The sequence below is a fragment of the Oncorhynchus nerka genome, linkage group LG28 (genome assembly GCF_034236695.1).
Source record: "Oncorhynchus nerka isolate Pitt River linkage group LG28, Oner_Uvic_2.0, whole genome shotgun sequence".
Lineage (NCBI taxonomy): Eukaryota > Metazoa > Chordata > Actinopteri > Salmoniformes > Salmonidae > Oncorhynchus > Oncorhynchus nerka.
In genome coordinates this window covers 36,659,953-36,673,952 of record NC_088423.1, presented here as the reverse complement: position 1 = coordinate 36,673,952, position 14,000 = coordinate 36,659,953, and the positions used below count along the sequence as shown (strand labels likewise).

At 43.7% G+C, this 14,000-nt stretch overlaps 1 protein-coding gene across 1 annotated transcript in view; it reads left to right on the top strand.

Annotated features, from left to right (window-relative positions):
- The window catches only part of LOC115113192 (glutamate receptor ionotropic, delta-1-like), a 467,913-nt gene that overhangs the window by 314,046 nt on the left and 139,867 nt on the right, over window positions 1–14,000 (top strand). The gene's annotated exons all lie outside the window — the stretch shown is intronic.

The window sequence follows — 14,000 nt, the reverse complement described above, 5'->3', positions numbered from 1 at the left end:
CAATGCCTATAGGCGTATAGAAGACTTAAAGTTGGTGGTATAGAGTATAAAATAACGTACTACTCTGTACCACCAGCTTTGGTTATTCTATATCTGATCAAAATCTGATGTTATTTGTCAGTTCTTTTCTGCAAAATTCAACTGTTATAGTCAAACATCGCTGTCAAATGGAAGTTAGTCAAACATTGCTTTTGGGGGGCAATTTAACACCACACCAAATCGGCATATGTAATTCAGTCATATTGTATTGTGCCAATATCTTAATTCCCCTAAGCCACTCTCATTTAATAACGCTCCGTTATTTCCACTACATTGGTTTTATTTTTCATCAAAACTGGTAGCTTTCGTCGAGAATTTCCAGAAACAAATGACGGTCGTTTTCCCTTGGGTATGATGGCTCTCTGCTGTTAAAATAAATGAAGCAGTAGATTGAAATCCTTAATTGGTCTCCCTGAAACTCTGCTTCCAAGCCTCCTGTATGTGAGAAACACTGTACATGCTATTGTGGGAGCAAGGACTTGATTATAAATTCAGATGTATGACACTCAGTATGTGAAAGTAAGCTTAGACTGTGACACCTTAACCTACTTGTAGGCTACCACCTTGTGATTAGGGCCTGTTAGTGTTTTGTTGTTTGTTTTGATTTTGTTCAATCTGTGCAGGCAAATCATCAGCATTAATTATAGTGGAGAGGGTTTATGAGGACAGGGCATATGAGGGTCGCTCACTTTGTATTCAGATCCTGTGTGTGTGTGTGTGAGATCGCCCCTAGTCTTTCCTCTGGCTAGCCCTGCTGTTTCCATTGCTGAAGGAACACTACATAACTTTGTAAAGTCCCAATTTTTACAATATTTACACCCATCAAATACATTTTATTCTACATGCATTTGGAGCGATTTTAGATTGCCTGACTTGAATCGAAAATTGATAATCAGCATTCGGTGTCCCGTTTATGTCCCGTTCTGGTTATATTCTATCCTTTTTTTCACATGTATAGCCTTGGGTGATCCCTTTGGCACTTCTTGGAGACTAATGATGGCCCAGGGGCCCTACATCACTACAGAAGGGTTTTGCATGCACGCATGCACACACACACACACACACATACACACAAAACACACACACAGATGGCTGCATGTCTGACCACTGGCCATGTGTCTCAGATTTTGCCAAGGGGAGAACAGGGGCCTGGGGACTACAGGGCTGTCAGATGTCTCTTTTCGATGAGTTCTTTGCTTTCTGGTGGTAGGATTGGTAGGATTAGTAAAGACAACACAACATAATCCATTTGTGTTTCAGCCTGGTAACAGACATTGGATGAGAGCATAAATCAGCACTTTGATAAGGTTTAGATTAATCTAGTTCTACTCATTAATTTATTACAATTTTACCTGATGCATTTGCACATATGATACATGTAAAGAAATGCAGGACTGAAAGTGTTCCCCAAAATAAATTGTGACCAGTGAAATATGAGCATACAACCGCCGTATTACTGCAGTATACCTCGCCCCCTTCTCTCTCTGTAACTCTCACTGTTTCTAATCCTATGTTTACAGCAGCAGTGGGGTGAAAGAGTTCATCGGTAGTGATTAGCCTGAGTGACAGACTTATTCTCATCCACCACCCACACTGCTCTGTGAGCCATCACTGAGGTGAATAGAGAAAACATTAGTGTCCCCAGTATCACCACAGTGCGCCGTAGTGCACGCAGACCTTTACTATCCAGATACAGCAGAGCCTTTCTCTGTGATTCGCAGGACAATAACATAGAGGACCATATCTCTCTGTTTCTGTTCTTGCTTTGCTGTAGTGAAAGTCGTGCTCAAGGGTGTATGGTATTCGTCTTAATCATTTTTCAAGGTGGTTCGTTACCATGTTTTTTTGTCCAGGACCCCCACTTGAGACTTGCTAATACACTAATACCACACAATAGCCGCTCAACAAAAAGAGCCTTATATGATGGCAGTTCCATGCTCCTTCTCTTTAAATGTCTTTACTGATTATAGTGGTAAAACCAGACCAAAGAGTGAGATAGGTAAGTTGTCCCCTCAATTAGAGCAAAGTAGAGTACAGTCTCCTGTCTAGTCTCCTGTCTAGTCTCCTGTCTAGTCTCCTGTCTAGTCTCCTGTCCTTGTCATGTTTTTAGAACAGCCTATATATGTATATATAGAAGAAAACGAGATTCCGTGTGCCACTATTTTTCAGGAAACACTATGTCAATTTATATCACGGGACATTTGTTTTACATGCATGCCATTTGATATGCTGGTTGGAAGGTGATATGTAGGTAAACAGCCTTTGGGATGGGGTATGAAGGAGAAGATGGATGAAGAGGGAGAGCCTGCTGTCCAGGAGAATCTCTTCCAGATACCTCTCTCCAACAGGCCTTTTCATTCCCCTATTTAAAAAGCTGTAATTGCATCATTTTTCAAGGCCCTTGTCTCTGTCTGAGGACTAGGCTGGTCCCGTTAATCAAACTAATGGAGAAGTAAGTGATTTCAAAATATAGGCTTTGATCATGTTTCTCTCAGCCCACCCTGTGATCACTCTCTCCACTGTCTCGTCTTATGCCCCTCAAGTATGGACATAGCTGTAATTATGTGTGTGTGTGTGTGTGTGTGTGTGTGTGTGTGTGTGTGTGTGTGTGTGTGTGTGTGTGTGTGTGTGTGTGTGTGTGTGTGTGTGTGTGTGTGTGTGTGTGTGTGTGTGTGTGTGTGTGCGTGTGTGTGTGTGTGTGTGTGTGTATGTGTGTGCTGAAGGGTTTTTAGCGATTTTCATTGACTTGTCACTAAAGGGAGATCTTATGGGGTGCTAAGCTTTGACAGCTCAATGTCTCCCTGGCTTGATGGTCGTTCTTTCCATGGCTGTAAACTGTTACGTAGGCATCAGAAAATGGCTGGCCTTAAAGCACAGTGCAATATTAAAGAGCATTAGGAGCCATAGTTCAGATACTTTTATTGATCTTGATGAGAAAAATTGAATTAAAGTGCTCCTCAGTGTATTGGAAAGCTTGGAGCTATAAAGCCCTGTAGTCATTACTTACGGCCACTTTTAGAGCGCACTGGAAATTAGATTCCGCCCAAGCAGGCATTGACCACAGTTCAAGAAAACTCTCTCTCTCACACACACGCCCAACCCACACATGTTCCACAGAGACAGGGATTCACAGAGATGTGATTGATGTATATACAATGACCACAAGACATAATAGAGAGCGTCCTGTGTGTTCTGAATTGTATTTATAATTGACCTTTTGCTTGGCTTGTCAACAATAAAATCTTTGTAAATTACAATAGATGTGATGTTTTCCAAATAACCCCCATTCTGCACTTAACGTGTATTTGAAAGACCCTCTCCAGTCACCTGTCTGACTGTGACATGCTTTTGGTGAGTCACCTGAAACAACAGAATGCATTAAAAACATCCATTGTAGCCTAAATATGAGCCATGTCTAAGGGTGTTATCTGGAAACTTGGTCAGGCATGATGCTGGCAATGCGCCATCATCGTACCTCTTCCCTCTCTAAACTCCCTGCCCAGCCAACTGCCAGCTCTGCTTCATAGTACCACACTCCCACAACACCTTCAAACTGTGCTGTTCATGCTAACTGCAATCTTCTCGCCCTATACAACTGTATGTAATTCATATCAGCTTACTGTTGAACTGGTCCCCCACCCTCCTACATCACCTCTTCCTCTCTAGTTTTTAAACCCTCTCATTCATACAGTTGAAGTCAGAAGTTTACAAAAACTTAGGGTGGAGTCATTAAAACTTGTTTTTCAACCACTCCACAAATGTCTTGTTAACACACTATAGTTTTGGCAAGTCGATTAGGACATCTACTGTGTGCATGACACAAGTAATTTTTCCAACAATTGTTTACAGACAGATTATTTCACCTATAATTCACTGTATCACAATTCCAGTGGGTCAGAAGTTTACATCCACTAAGTTGACTGTGCCTGTAAACAGCTTGGAAAATTCCAGAAAATTATGTCATGGCGTTAGAAGCTTCTGATAGGCTAATTGACATCATTTGAGTCAATTGGAGGTGTACATGTGGATGTATTTCAAAGCCTACCTTCAAACTCAGTGCCTCTTTGCTTGACATCATGGGAAAATCAAAAGAAATCAGTCAAGACCTCAGAAAATAATTGTAGACCTCCACAAGTTTGGTTCCTCCTTAGGAGCAATTTTCAAATGCCTGAAGGTACCACGTTCATCTGTACAAACAATAGTATGCAAGTATAAACACCATGGGACCACGCAGCCTTCATACCGCTCAGGAGGAGACGCGTCCTGTCTCCTAGAGATGAATGTACTTTGGTGCGAAAAGTGCAAATCAATCACAGAACAGCAGCAAAGGACCTTGTGAAGATGCTGGATGAAACAGGTACAAAAGTATCTATAGCCACAGTAAAATGAGTCCTATATCGACATAGCCTGAAAGACCGCTCAGCAAGGAAGAAGCCACTGCTTCAAAACCGCCATAAAAAGCCAGACTACAGTTTCCAACTGCACATGGGGGAAAAGATCAATACATTTTGGAGAAATGTCCTCCGGTCTGATGAAACAAAATAGAACGTTTTGGCCATAATGACCATTGTTACATTTGGAGGAAAAAAGGGGAAGCTTGCAAGCTGAAGAACACCATCCCAACCGTGAAGCCCTGAGGTGGCAGCATCATGTTGTGGAGGTGCTTTGCTGCAGGAGGGACTGGTGCATTTGACAAAATAGATAGATTCATGAGGCAGGAACATTATGTGGATATATTGAAGCAAAATCTCAAGACATCAGTCGCAAATCGGTCTTCCAAATGGACAATGACCCCAAGCATACTCCCGAAGTTGTGGACGGCTATTCAAAATGTTTGATACCAAGTTAACCAATTTAAAGGCAATGCTACAAAATACTAATTGAGTGTATGTAAACTTCTGACCCATTGGGAATGTGATGAAGGAAATACAAGCTGAAATTAGTCACTCTCTACTATTATTGTTAGAGTCGTGTGTATAGGTGGCAGGGAATTCAGGCGCAGGAGAGTCAAACGGAGTGTAAAATGGAGTCTTTTAATGAATGTCCACGTAACATGCTCTATAACACTAATAAGAACAGAATATAAACAAACATGGGTACGAGGACCCATCGCGCACCTATACAACAAACACAACACTGACAATTAACAATCTCTGACAAAGACATGAGGGGAAACAGAGGGTTAAATACACAACAGGTAATGAATGGGATTCAAATAAAATAAAATCAAATCAAATTTTATTTGTCACATACACATGGTTAGCAGATGTTAATGCGAGTGTAGCGAAATGCTTGTGCTTCTAGTTCCGACAATGCAGTGATAACCAACAAGTAATCTAACTAACAATTCCAAAACTACTGTCTTATACACAGTGTAAGGGGATAAGGAATATGTACATAAGGATATATGAATGAGTGATGGTACAGAGCAGCATACAGTAGATGGTATCAAGTACAGTATATACATATGAGATGAGTATGTAGACAAAGTAAACAAAGTGGCATAGTTAAAGTGGCTAGTGACATAAGAATGCAGTCGATGATCTAGAGTACAGTATATACATATGCATATGAGATGAATAATGTAGGGTAAGTAACATTATATAAGGTAGCATTGTTTAAAGTGGCTAGTGATATATTTACATCATTTCCCATCAATTCCCATTATTAAAGTGGCTGGAGTTGGGTCAGTGTCAATGACAGTGTGTTGGCAGCAGCCACTCAATGTTAGTGATTGCTGTTTAACAGTCTGATGGCCTTGAGATAGAAGCTGTTTTTCAGTCTCTCGGTCCCAGCTTTGATGCACCTGTACTGACCTCGCCTTCTGGATGATAGCGGGGTGAACAGGCAGTGGTTCGGTGGTTGATGTCCTTGATGATCTTTATGGCCTTCCTGTAACATCGGGTGGTGTAGGTGTCCTGGAGGGCAGGTAGTTTGCCCCGGTGATGCGTTGTGCAGACCTCACTACCCTCTGGAGAGCCTTACGGTTGAGGGCGGAGCAGTTGCCATACCAGGCGGTGATACAGCCCGCCAGGATGCTCTCGATTGTGCATCTGTAGAAGTTTGTGAGTGCTTTTGGTGACAAGCCGAATTTCTTCAGCCTCCTGAGGTTGAAGAGGCGCTGCTGCGCCTTCTTCACGACGCTGTCAGTGTGAGTGGACCAATTCAGTTTGTCTGTGATGTGTATGCCGAGGAACTTAAAACTTGCTACCCTCTCCACTACTGATCCATCGATGTGGATAGGGGGGTGTTCCCTCTGCTGTTTCCTGAAGTCCACAATCATCTCCTTAGTTTTGTTGACGTTGAGTGTGAGGTTATTTTCCTGACACCACACTCCGAGGGCCCTCACCTCCTCCCTGTAGGCCGTCTCGTCGTTGTTGGTAATCGGGATTGAAAACAGGTGTGTGGGAAGACAAGACAAAACCAATGGAAAATGAAAAATGGATCAATGATGGCTAGAAGACCGGTGACGTCGACCGCCGAGCACCAGCCAAACAAGGAGAGGCAACAACTTCGGTAGAAGTCGTGACAATTATTCTGACATTTCACATTCTTAAAATAAAGTGGTGATCCTAACGGACCTTAGACAGAGAATTTGTACTTGGATTAAATGTCAGGAATTGTGAAAAACTGAGTTTAAATGAATTTGACTAAGGTGTATGTAAACTTCTGACTTCAACTGTATGTAGCAAACCCCAACCTCCATATGAACTCAATTTCTTCACTGGGGGAGGAGAACAACTATACCTGAAAGCCACACTGTGTTGATTGATTATTTCTCTCAACCAATATTGGGTGTTCTCACTTTGAAGTGGCCTTGTTTGTGTTCTTCCTGACTTTAATGGCTATTTTGAAGTACATTAGGAGGTGTGAGAGAGAGAGCGAGAGATTACAGGAGTCGTCTGAGCCTTGGGAGTCTGTCTGACACTTTTCTACTCATCACCTCCTAACACATCATAATACCACCTTCCCTTTTTTGCCCTGTTTTCAGCTGTTTTGTTTGTCCTCTCTGGCAGTCTCTCCACTGAGGGAGTGTGAGTGTGTTAGCCCGTAGCCTGCAGCAGAGATTAGAGGACTACCTGTGCCTACCTGGTGGGTAGTGACATTTCCTCAGAGGCAATGTGAGAACAGGACCCCAATGCATGATTGATAGGCTTTGACAGCCACAAGTGTTCCACAATGACACAGCAGCGTGGGGGGTGGGGTGGGGGGGGGGATTTTCTATTTCGCTAGCTATGTCAGAGCTGCTAAACCTTCTGGAGAGAAAGCGCTTCGGCCAAAATACAGTGTGTTTCCATTGGAAATCTATCCCATGCCATTCTTCACTGAATACTGTTCTTAGGCCGTCAGGGGCGGCAGGGTAGCCTAGTGGTTAGACCGTTGGACTAGTAACCGGAAAGTTGCAAGTTCAAACCCCGGAGCTGACAAGGTACAAATCTGTCGTTCTGCCCCTGAACAGGCAGTAAACCCACTGTTCCTAGGCCGTCATTGAAAATAAGAATTTGTTCTTAACTGACTTGCCTGGTTAAATAAAGATAAAAATAAAATACTGTTCTTAGTTTTATCAATTAGATAGTTTTACATCCCAATAGGACTGCCTTTGGATTACTGCCATCAGTTTTTTAAGAGGCTTTTTAGGTTTATTATTATTATTAAAACGGGATAGTGCCAAGGATCTACTCACCTGAAGCACTCCAACAGTTCTTTTTTCATTATTTAACCTTTATTTAACTAGGCAAGTCAGTTAAGAACAAATTCTTATTTACCATGACAGCCTATACCAGCCAACGCTGGGCCAATTGTGCGCCCTATGGAACTCACAATCACCACCGGTTGTGATACAATACAGCCTGGATTCGAACCCGGGTGTCTATAGTGACTCCTCTAGCACTCAGATGCAATGCCTTAGACTTCTGCGCCACTCGGTCTAAGGCACTAGATGTTGGTGTTCCACCATTTGTACTGAGGTGGAACACTTGATTTTAGCCTGTTGTATTTCTGTTGTCTATGTTGCAGCTGCTGTTGTTGTTTTTTTGGAGCTGTGGCAGTAAATGATTACTTTTTCTTGCGAATTGTGAATGACTGAGCAAAATCTGTGTTTTTGTTTGAGTTTTGCTGAAAGACCTGGTCACAAAGTTGAGGCTTTAGATATGTACAGTTTGTAATCTTTGAGGAATATAAAAGCAGAACACCCAATCATATCATCCATATGCACAGCTACAGTTACATTTTTTGAAAACACTATATGTGATATCAGCATTGTATTTATTGGTACATTGAGTGACACTCGTTTCTACCCTCCCTATGTGTAGCATTATGTCCTTATCCAGCTCCTTACAGATGAACACAAGGTATCGGTGTGTTAATATTTTTCTTCTCCATTAAGTATCTGGATTACACCCATCCATTTTTCAATAAAATGTAAATAGCATCATGGATTCAAAACATAAACCCCCTGTAGGTGCAATGCATAGTTTATGTTCCAGCTGTATGGAAAGGCAGCTTGTTGAAAGGTCATGTCTATCTTCCTACTGTGCCAAGACACTTTGATTTGATCATTCTTGAACATCTAAGACACCTTGTTAAAATGCAACGTTTGTATATTATGGTTGCTACACATTAGGAAGTTCCAATTGCGATTGAAGTCGCAGTAGCACATGCTTCACACTATTACATGTGTTTTGCCAAAGAGGACTGCTCTATGTTTGATATACGGTCTTTCTCTTGTCTTCTTATGTAGAAAATATCCTAATGATAATGATGCGCTGGAATGCGTAAATGGCACACTGAACACTTTATGAGTTTTGAACTCAGAGACCAATGTTGTGGCATAGAATCATAAAACACGGGACGAGATGTTAAAAACTGTCCATTGTGCCAATAGATGGAATGCACTCACATGAGATTTGCCGTGATGTTGACAGAGTGGCATGGGAGGTTTATTTCTTAGACTGGGGTAAGATGTCAATTTTGGGACACATCCTCAGTAGTGTGCCTTCGAATCAGTGGGTGTTTCGGCCTTTAATCACTAAACACCCTCATCAAAGGTGGCCAGCTAAAGGGTAATCAAGCCTTAGCTTGTGTCCCATGCCCAATTAAGATGTCCCACGGGACTATGCAAGGCAGGGGCATCCTCTTCCCTGAGCCAGCCATACAGCTGACCGCATACCTCATATGCCCTCCTCAAGTTGGAGGGATCTGAATTGGGTTCTCAGGTGGGGGTGGGGGGTCATGAAGTTATAGCCCAGCAAGGGTCCTTCCGTTTGATCCAGATCCACTGGCTGCCTCTTTCAGCTGCTTGAGAAACTGCTCTGACGGTCTGCCGCAGAGCCTGTCCATGGATTCCAAGTTCTTTCAGCAACCTGACGATGGAAGAAGCCACGAATCCTCTGCATCCCACTTCAACTGGCCAGACCTTTGCATTCCAGCCACGCTGAGTTGCGTCTGCTGCCAACTCTGTGTAACGCAGTTTCTTACGCTCGTAGGCCTCTTCAACAGAGTTTTCCCACGGGACTGTGAGCTCTATGATGTACACAGCCTTTCGTGAAGGGGACCAGAGTACCATGTCTGGCCTAAGGTTGGTAGAAGCAATCTCAGGTGGAAAAATGAGTTGCTGGCCAATATCGACAAGCATCTTCCAGTCCCGGGCCATGGCTAGGTGTCCAGTTTCTGGCTTTGTAGGAGGATACTTGGGCCTTTTCTGTCCCTCCCGGATGAATGTTGTTGTTTTGACGGGATTGCTTGTTTTTGGAGGTAATGAATTGGTTGCACTCCTCTTGGTCTCAAGTGCTGCAGCCAGGCTCTTGGGGACCTGATTGTGCCTCCAGGTGTAGCGGCCTTGTGAGAGGCTGGTCTTGCAACCTGTCATTATATGCCTGAGAGTCGCTGGAGCTGGGCAGAGGGGGCAGGTCGAGTCCTCGCCATACCATTGATGTAGATTTTTGGTGATGGAAGCACATCATAAACAGCTCTTATGATGAAGCTGATGTTGCTTGCCTCCATTTGCCAAAGCTCACTCCAGTTGATCTTTCTCCTCTCCAGGCCTTCCCACCGCGTCCATTGCCCTTGTTTAGCAAGAGAGACAGCCTTTGCACTTCTTGCAGTCTCCTCCTGTCTGCGCACCTCCTCGACCACCAGCTTCCTACGTTCAGATGTTGTTGCCTTATGGAACGTTGGTTTGCTTGCTGCCAGGCCAAAGCCTCCTCTTCCATGCTGGATATTCCCCACAATGTCTTGGTGTCTCAGGGCTGATGTTGCTTGCTGCACAGCCTTGGATGATGTCCATTTCCGTCCAGTTTGCAGGGGAGGTGCAGCCTTGCTAATGGTCTGGTCTTTGGAGTCCTTCAATGTCATCTGAAGTCTTACTTTAGAGCACTTGTACTCCTCCGTTAGACTTGTAAGAGGTAGTTCAAGGACCCCTTTGCCATAGAGACCGATGTTACTCAGGCATCGTGGGACACCCAGCCATTTCTTCACGTATGAGCTAATGGTTCGCTCCATCTTCTCCACTGTTGTTATTGGGACCTCATAGACGGTGAGTGGCCACATTACCCGGGGGAGAAGTCCAAACTGTAGGCACCAAAGCTTGAGCCTCCCAGGCACTAGGGTCTTGTTGATGTTCTCAAGACCGTCGGCGATGTCCTGCCTTACTTGCTGCACTTGATCTTTATCCCGGAGGCTTTCGTTGTACCATCTACCCAGGCTCTTGATGGGTTGCTCAGACACCGTTGGTATCGGGTCATCTCCAATGCAGAACCTCACATCTTTAAGCTGTCCCTTGACTATGGAGATGCTTCGAAATTTGCTTGGCTTGATTTTCATCCGGGCCCACTTGATGTTATCCTGCAGTTTTGCAAGTAGCCGCCTGGTGCATGCTGCAGTGGTGGTCAGTGTAGTCATGTCATCCATGTATGCTCGGATAGGTGGGAGAGGGAGCCCTTCCTTAGTTCTCTCACCGCCGACCACCCATCTCGATGCCCTGATGATGACTTCCATGGCCATAGTGAAGGCCAGAGGAGAAATTGTACAGCCTGCCATTATGCCTACTTCCAAGCGCTGCCATGTTGTTGTGAAGTCAGGTGTTGTGAAACACAATTGCAGGTCTTGGAAATAGGCCTTTACCAGTGTAGTGATGGGTTCTGGTACGTGGAAAATGTTGAAGGATTCCCAGAGGAGTTCATGGGGAACTGAGCCAAAGGCATTGGCCAGGTCGAGGAAGATGACATAGGAGGTCTCTCTTGTCCTTCTTAGCTGTTTGGATCTGGTGCCAAATCATACTAGTATGTTCCAGGCAACCAGAGAAACCAGGGATGCCTGCTTTCTGTACAGATGTATCAATGTACTTGTTCCTTTCCAGATAAGTGGACAGCCTCTGTGCTATTATACTGAAAAAGATTTTCCCTTCGACGTTGAGAAGGGAGATTGGTCGGAATTGACTGATGTCTGTCGCATCCTTCTCTTTCGGGATTAGCACACCACCAGCCCTTCGCCATGCCTTTGGTATTATTTCCTTCTGCCACACTATCCTCATGAGCCTCCAAAGAAAGCGTAGAAACATCCGGGGCGTTCTTGTAGAGCTTGTATGGTACTCCATTAGGCCCAGGAGCAGAGGCCGCTCTTGCTCTTCGGACAACGTTCTCTACTTCTCTCCATTTTGGAGGGTCAGTGTCCAGATTTAATTCTGGTGGTTGAATAGGTGGGATGTCATGTGGGATGACTATCTGCTCATGCCTTTTCATGTCCTGGTGGACCTTTTCCAGATGTTCTTCCAGTTCAGGCTTTGGAGTTTTTAGGATTCCGCACTTTTCCTTTGCGAAGAGATCTTTGACAAACTTAAAGGGGTTTTTATAGAACCGTGTTCTTGAGTGTACCTTCTTCCTACGAAGTTTCCTTAAGTTTTCCGCTCTTCGCAAGTTTGCCAGCCGACATTTAATGTCTGCTTGGAGTAGCATGAGACCTTCTCTCTCTGCATCAGAGGCCTTCTTCCACTGCTTCCTCAGCTGCCTTCTCTCTCTGACAAGTATCTCGATCTCCTGCTGCCTCCTAGATTTGGCTGGCGGGGGTGGTGTCTTGCCACTTCTCCTTTCGTTTACTCCAAAGCGCTCTTCTCCGTAGTGGTAGATAATGTCTCCCATCCTTTCAAGCTTTTTCTCTGCTGTTCCTACCTGTTGTTCCAAGATTTTTGTCAGGTAGTTGTTGATTGTTTCCCACTCTCTCTTTTCAACAGCTTTGGGCCACTTCATGCATAAACATCTACAGTATATCAGGTCGCTCATCTACCGTCAAACACTCAACGATCAGGGTAAAAGCCTCACTGTTTGAGATGCTGTTTTCTGACTGTGTGAGGAGCAGTCTGGACTCATAAATCAGACATTTGCTATTTTACGTACATTTTTGTACCTCCATTAAGTATATGTTACGCTACAAATGGAAAATGGTCTGCACACTGGGTACACATTGGTTCAATCAACATTGTTTCCATGTCATTACAATGACTTTTTGTTGAATAGACGTCTGTGCCCAGTGTGAGGTTACTTAAGACAGAAACGAAAGTAGGGAGGTTGGCCCGGGAAGATGGGAGGGCGTATACCGCAATCATCTAGCATTCCAATCACGTTGGGGACAATTGTATCATTTTAGCTAACCCTTTCCACAAACCTTTTCCTAAACTGAACCTAATTCTCCTAACTTGTTTTGTAAATTCTCTGAACCTTTGTTGTCAGTTATCTGAAACAGCAACGTACATTTTCAGAAGACGCAACAAGCTGCCTCATACTATAAATCCTCCAAGACGTATGATAAGTTATGTCATCCAGTTCAAATGATATTGTCCGACCGGGTAAGAAGTATGACACTATACGTCCTCCAATCCGTATGTTATTGTACGACCATTACTCCATTTGTAATGTAACATAACATATCCTACTAAATGGAGGGATTTAAATGTACATCCCAAAAGCTATGAATGACCCTGAGGCCAGGTTGTTTGGAGAAGAACAGGGCTTCTGCTTCATGATTCATAACTACTGTGTTTTATTTAGTGCAGGAAACTCCCATCCCTGGGTTTTAGACTAGATCTAAGACAGGGTACCCCATATAGTGTACCCTAGGACCGGTAAACACATATGGTACGCAAATATGTAACTGGCCAATTGACCAGTAAAATATTTACTACATTTGACCTCCTATATAGTATTGACCATAGACTGCTTAAACGATATTCCTGAAGTTTAATAGACTGTAGTTGATGTTTAGGTCAAACTCTAAGTGTTTAGCTCTGTACCAACAGAGATGTGTCAAACTCTAAGTGTTTAGCTCTGTACCAACAGAGATGTGTAGACTCAGGTCTGATCTCGGGTTGGGTGCCTTTGATAGACTGGCACAGAATTAAACAGTGAGCTTTGAGAACTCATCATTGTCCATCCAACTGAAACAGAAGGCCTCATTCCATAGACTGCTTAAACAATATTCCTGAAGTTTAATAGATGAGTTGATGCCATGGTCTCTGTACCAACAGAGATGTGTAGACTCAGGTCTGATCTCGTTACCACAACAACAGAGGACTGTAGGAGATGAGGCCATGGTCCCGTCCATTGTGAGTATTTCATGAGGGGCCTCATTACGGGTTGGGTGCCTTTGATAGACTGGCACAGAATTAAACAGTGAGCTTTGAGAACTCATCATTGTCCATCCTTTCAAACGACTGTTCTAAAGCCCTCCTGAACCCTTCGGACCACTGAATAGCCTCATTCCAGAGCGAGACATCCTCTGCTTGCTATGTAGCAATGCCAATGACCTATGTTCCAGTAGTAGTGATGATGTTGTCATGTTACAGCATATCATTACAAAACAGGTCATACACAGACACCTAATTAGTAAGTATGATAGGAGTAACACCAATACTGTTCACGATGGCATAGAAGCACCATTCATTTTATACCAAAGCCCCCGTAGCATCCTAA